Source organism: Pleurodeles waltl, chromosome 6 (assembly GCF_031143425.1).
Source record: "Pleurodeles waltl isolate 20211129_DDA chromosome 6, aPleWal1.hap1.20221129, whole genome shotgun sequence".
Taxonomy (NCBI): Eukaryota; Metazoa; Chordata; class Amphibia; order Caudata; family Salamandridae; genus Pleurodeles; species Pleurodeles waltl.
Window position 1 is genome coordinate 1,015,494,041 of NC_090445.1, and position 6,000 is coordinate 1,015,500,040.

The window sequence follows — 6,000 nt, forward strand, 5'->3', positions numbered from 1 at the left end:
GTTATCAGGTGTGCAAAGCGCATCCATACACTAATCACTGCCTCCTAGTTTGACATACATTTTATTTTTTTCCCCACCAGGTCTCCCTCAGACTCCAGTGCTTAAACTCTGTGCTTATTGCTGCAGACAGGCATCTGTAGGACCATGACTCATGCTGCCCATAATACTTAAGCCCCTAGTGCCACCTTGCACCACATTAGCATAATTTTTTTACACTAATGTGGCCCCATTAGCCCAAAATCCTAGAGCCATATTTACAAAGTGGTGCAATGCGTGCATTGTGCCACTTTGTAACCCTTTGCGCTCCATGATGCCTGCGCCAGGCATAATGTATGCAAAGGAGGTGTCCCCCCTGTTTTGGGGGTGGGTGGGGGCGAAGAAATGGCGCAAGGAAATGTAAGATTTCCTTGCATCATTTTGTATGGCACCTTTAATGCGTGCTCAGAGCAGGCGTTAAAAGGGGGCTTCCATTATTTATAATGGCCTCTATGTACTCTGCAGGAGTAGCGCCAATATTTTGGCGCTACTCCAGCAGAGTACATTCATTCGTCATGATGAATGCTATTGCACACTTCCCTGCGCCATGGTGCGCCGTATTTTAAATCCGCCACACATGGTAGTGGGTTACTAAGGGGTGCAGGGAAAGTGGTGCGGCACTCGGTGCAGTGCCACTTTCCATAAATCTGCCCCTTAGTTTCAGACCGTGAGGCAGAAATATGCAAATTGTGAGCTCTCCTTGTTCTCCTTAAAAAAGAATCTGAACTATAATTATCTTGATCGAAATGTAAATCTGTGCTTCCTCTCGAGTTGTTCTCTCCATTGAGGGAGAAGTCCCTGATCCATAACCACTGGCATGATACAAGCACATTTAATCACTCACATGCATGTCAGTAAACCTTAAAAATAGGCTTAAAGATAAGTGTAATAATTGTTCCTTCTCTGACCCATTCCCCTTGTTACAGAGTATAGAATTTCAGTTGTGTATTTCTGAAATGAGCACAGGAAATAGAGTTTAGGGTGATTTGGAGGGTGTTTTTCAAAATGCCATCTTTCTTTTACACTGGCTTACAATTGAAAGACACAAATGCAGCAAAACCCAGTTGGTAATAACAAATGTACTACTATTCTATGCGCTTACAAGTCTGCCGATTTAAAAATGGTACCTCACTTGTGTGGGAAGGCCTAGGAAACTGCGCAGAACACAACATGCATGCATTTTTCCACCGAAAACGGACCCTCTTTTACCAATGTGGGTAACTCTAAATTGACCCCAACCCGGCTGGCACCTAGGTAAACCTATCCAACCTGTAATTTTTTTTAAAAACTAGACACCTAGAGGTATCCTGATGGACTGACTTGCATGGCTCTCACCACGTTATATATATATATATTTTTTTTTTAACCCAGAATCGTTTGCAAACCTCATTGTGACAAAAGAAAACACATTTTCTTCACATTTCTGTGATGGAAAGTTCTGGAAACTGGAGCCACAAACTTCCTTCCTCCCAGCATTAGTCCAGGTCTTGTGATTAAAAATGGTACCTCACTTGTGTGGGTAGACATAGTGCCGGCAACAGGAAACGATACAAAACACAACATGGATGCACCATATTTTTCCCATTGAAAGTTGACCCTTTTTCCGATGTGGGTAGCTCTAGATTTTGGACTCTAGCTCAGCTGCCACCTAGGTAAACCTAGCCAACCTGTACTTTTTGGAAAACTAGACACCTAGGAGAATCCAGGATGGTGTAACTTGGTTGGAACCTATTACGTTTTCTTACCCACAACACCCTCCAATTCTCAAATTCTTCCTGAACTCACAAATGTTCCTTACATTTCTGTGATAGAAACTTATGGAATCTGCATGAATCCACAAAATTTCTGCCCCACTTTGGAGACTGGGCCTAGTACCACAACTGCAGCGGATCAAACCATGCACTTCAACATGCAAAAAATGACATAGGCGTTATCTGTGGTTGCAAATAGATCAAGCCATGAACCTACCCATTAGTGAGAAGACGCCCTGTGCCACCTTTAGTGTAACTGCCATTTGTGATCAGGAAAGCAACGACAGCTGAGTTTATCTTCCCTGGCGTTCAACAATCATGTCAGATTCTATGTTATGAGGGATATGCCTTTAGAATTCAGCTACTTCTAGAGACGCAGAGCCTCCTGGCAGAGAGCCCGCATTCCCACACACCCTTTTTGTTGCAGTACCACATGTTGGTCATATCTGTGAGCACCTGTACCCATACCCCCTTGATGGTTGGGAAGCAAGCCTTCAGTGCCAACTGAAATGACTCCAACAATTTGTGGTGGAGGTGAGTTTCTGCCCCCAGACCAGATTCGGTGATCTCCACCTCTCCAAGGGGACCTCAACAACCCAGTAACTGTTAGTTCTGGTGGGTTAGGGAGATGAGTGTCGACCCATTTGCTGTCAAGCAGTAACCACTGCATACCTTTTTGTAGTCTTCTTTGACACCTGGATAGAATTTGACAGATTACTTTGTAACCTAGCCCACATACTACAGATCCCTCTGCAGAAACCACGTGTCACCTGGCATGGTCTACAAGTAGGATACAGGAGAAGGCCATGAAGCCTCAGAGCTGACCTCACTGTGACCAGGCTGAGATAAAGCCATTGTGAAGGAATCAGGCATGACTTCAGTACCTTTATGTAAAATTTAAATTGTAATCGTGATATGGGGGGCCTGGTATTCCGAACCACTGCAGATAGGTAGCAATTAACAGTATCACTCTTGTGAACAGCTGAGGTGCACTGGTAAGGCCAAAAGGGGCATGGTGAACTGAGTGCTCTTGAACATGAAACTGCAGATAAGATAGTGTCTGTGGGGATGCAGGACAGGAAGTGAAAATATGCCTCTTGCAAGTACAGTTTTACCATTCAGCCTCTTGCATCCAGGCCAAATAGAACTTTGGCTAGGGTGAGCATTTTTAACTCTTCCTTCTGGTGTAAGAAGTTCAGGGGGAGAAGGTCTAGGACAGGACAGAGGCCATCATCCTTCTTTGGCACCAAAAGTAAAAAGAGAACCAACTTGATTTTTGCTGATGGCACCCTGCATATTGCACCCAGCGTATTGCTCCCTTGGCCATGTGAGCGGAAGTTTTCCATAGAGTATAGACAAGTGGTCCTCTGGGAGGTGTTGTGATGCTGCTGGTTTATACAGGGATGGGAGCACACGGGGACAACTCGGTGAGAGGTTAGCATTATCTGCATCACCCATTGATTGGATGTGATGCTCCTCCAGCAAGGGAATGGAAGGTGATGCGATCACATACTACCCGATCCTGCACCACTGAGGACAAATTAGTGATTTTGTGGAGGCTTCAGGGGGTGGACCTGGGGTTTGAGTAGCTTGTTGCCCCAGTAGCCTGGACACTGCCCACAATATTCCCTGGCCTCAACTTTGAAAGGAGTAGGAGGCCTGTTGCTGTCGAGGTGGGTATTTTCTCTGCACGTAGCTTTAACTAAAGTTTAAAAACAGGACTTGCTGCTGGGGAAACTGCAGAGCTGGCAGCGATAAGCCCAGAGAGGACAGTGTCCTCCCTCCCACCAAATAGTCTAGAGCCATTGAAGGAATGTCCACAGGAGACTGTGGGCATCCACAGAAAAGCCTGTGGAGAAAATCCAGGTATGGCGCTTAGGTACTACATTGGTGCAGACTGCTCCATCCAGTCAGTAGTTTCCACACCAGAATTGATAGAATATTTTGTCTCATCTTATCTGTCCAAGATCAGCTTTTGTAAGGTTTGATGAATGACGTCTGAGATGAATAGTAAAATAGCTGCTACTTCGTTCCATAATGCATGCGAATAACTGCAAGGAGGCATGTGGTGTTTATCGACTCGAGGGCAAGGCTAGCTGACGAGAATATCTGTTTGACGAATGTCTCCATTCTTTCTGCCCTGTCAGGTGGGGTATCAGCAATACATTGGGGTTGAGGCGGTCAATACTCTAGCAACAAGGCTCGCCAGAGTAGCATGATGCAAAATTAATTCTGGATCTGAGGGAGACAGTCTATTCCGCCTCACCACCTGACTGTTGCTCAGAGGACAAGAGCCCTGTTCTGACCAGTTACCCACCAGCATGCCAGTTAAGGCTGGACAGTCTTCTGAGCAGACTTCTGGACCTCTGTTCAGAGAGTCATTTTAGCTTCATGGGTTGCAGGTGAAAGTCAGGAGTCTCAGCTGCCCTTAATCACAGAGGACCCTTAAGGAGGCATGGCATGGCATGGCAAGGTTTGGTGAGGAGAGGCCACTGTCCGTTGAGGTGTCTAGACCACTGGCATCCTGGAGGGCATCAAAGATATTGCCTTTGTCATGTTGTTTGTCAATGTCATCAAGATTGCCTAATTCAAATTTGGCCCAGAATGCTCATGTGGTCTAGGTCTGGGTGGTAGAACGTGGGTCTTTTAATACGATAGTACAATAGGGTCCTGCTCTAATTAATAAGCCAGTGGCAATGATCATGGAGCCGAATGTGGAGACATTGATGGCATTAGGACTGGGTCTGCTGGGTCGAATCTGATGACAAAGTTACAGTCCATGCCAAGGACAGATCCACTGATGGTAGACTGACTGGAGGCCAACTCTAATCTGTGGGGCCTGGAGCCACTCCAAATGAATCTAGTATGCACCAAAAATGTGGTCCATGGCCGCCTTCAGCTATTGAAGCTGCTATGATGTCACTCTCCGTTCGGGTTGGGACCGAAGCATTACTAGTGTCGATCAGTTCCTTGGCAAGGGAACCAATTTGTGCACTAGAAGGGCTAGGGGCGTTGAGACTCCAAGTGGTAGTGGGAGAAACAAGACTCCTACTTAGATTTCTTCTGCTTCCTGGGGGATCTTCCTCTAAATACCTGAGGCTCAACACGTTGAAGATGACTGGTCAGGGTAGCAATCTGGAGAATGCATCCATACCCTCAGTGTCAACTGGGAATGTTACGCCTTTGATCATGAAGGTTTTTTTTCGACCTTCGGAGCTCAGCAACTGTTGGTTTGGCTTCCCAGTCATGGATGGCCATTTTGTTTTTTTCTGCGCCACACTGACACAACAGTCTTGCCTCGAGCCAATGCACCACAGACTGACGTCATGGGTGTCCGTTGCTATCTGCCGGTGATAATCACAACACAGTGTAAACCCTTTTGTATTAGAGGGTGAAACTGTATGCACACTAAAGCAATTTTAGGGCAACAATCTCTGTAAGGAGTGACAGGATTCAAAAGCTCTTCATCTGCATTAGCAGGTGTGGAAAGAAAGGAACTGACTTCGTGCACTGGGGCACAAATGTAGTGGCAGCTGTGCTTGGACCAATCCGACGTGGAGCCGCACATATTCATCTGTCAAAGTGTGAGTGAATTGCTATGAAAGCTTCCAGGTCGAGGCTGGTGCCTGGTACAATTCACAAGGTGATTAATCTGCAGTTAGAAGTCTATATCAGAACTAAGTTGTAATAACCGTGTCACCTAAAAAGATTTCTCAAAGTAGCATGAGATACACTAGCTTTAGATCTCATATCGGAATCAAAACAACAGTGCTGCTTAAAAATGTGCACTACGTTCCAAGTGATTGACCTACGGACATCACTAAAAGGGATATTTTTAAACTAGGCAGCAGTAGCTGCTTTTGTTTTCTAGAGGAGTGAGCTCTGTGCTTATGTGGCAGAGGTTTATTAGCTAATTGACAACACAGAGGTGTACAAGTTACAATCAAAGGAGAAATAGGAGGCTAGCCATAAATATATAAACCTATAGCAGATAAACAATTTGGTATAGTTTCATAATGTGTTGGTCTTGGCTAGATAAAGTATGAACCCTCCTCACATCTAGGGTGTAAGGAATGTTGATTTAGATCAGATATGTTGTAAAAGAAAACTGGGGGAGCAATAGTGTCAGTATAAAATTTCTAACCATCTCTGCAAGAAAAGGACAATCGGGCCAAATGACTATCCTATTAGAATTGAAAATTGTATACGGTTC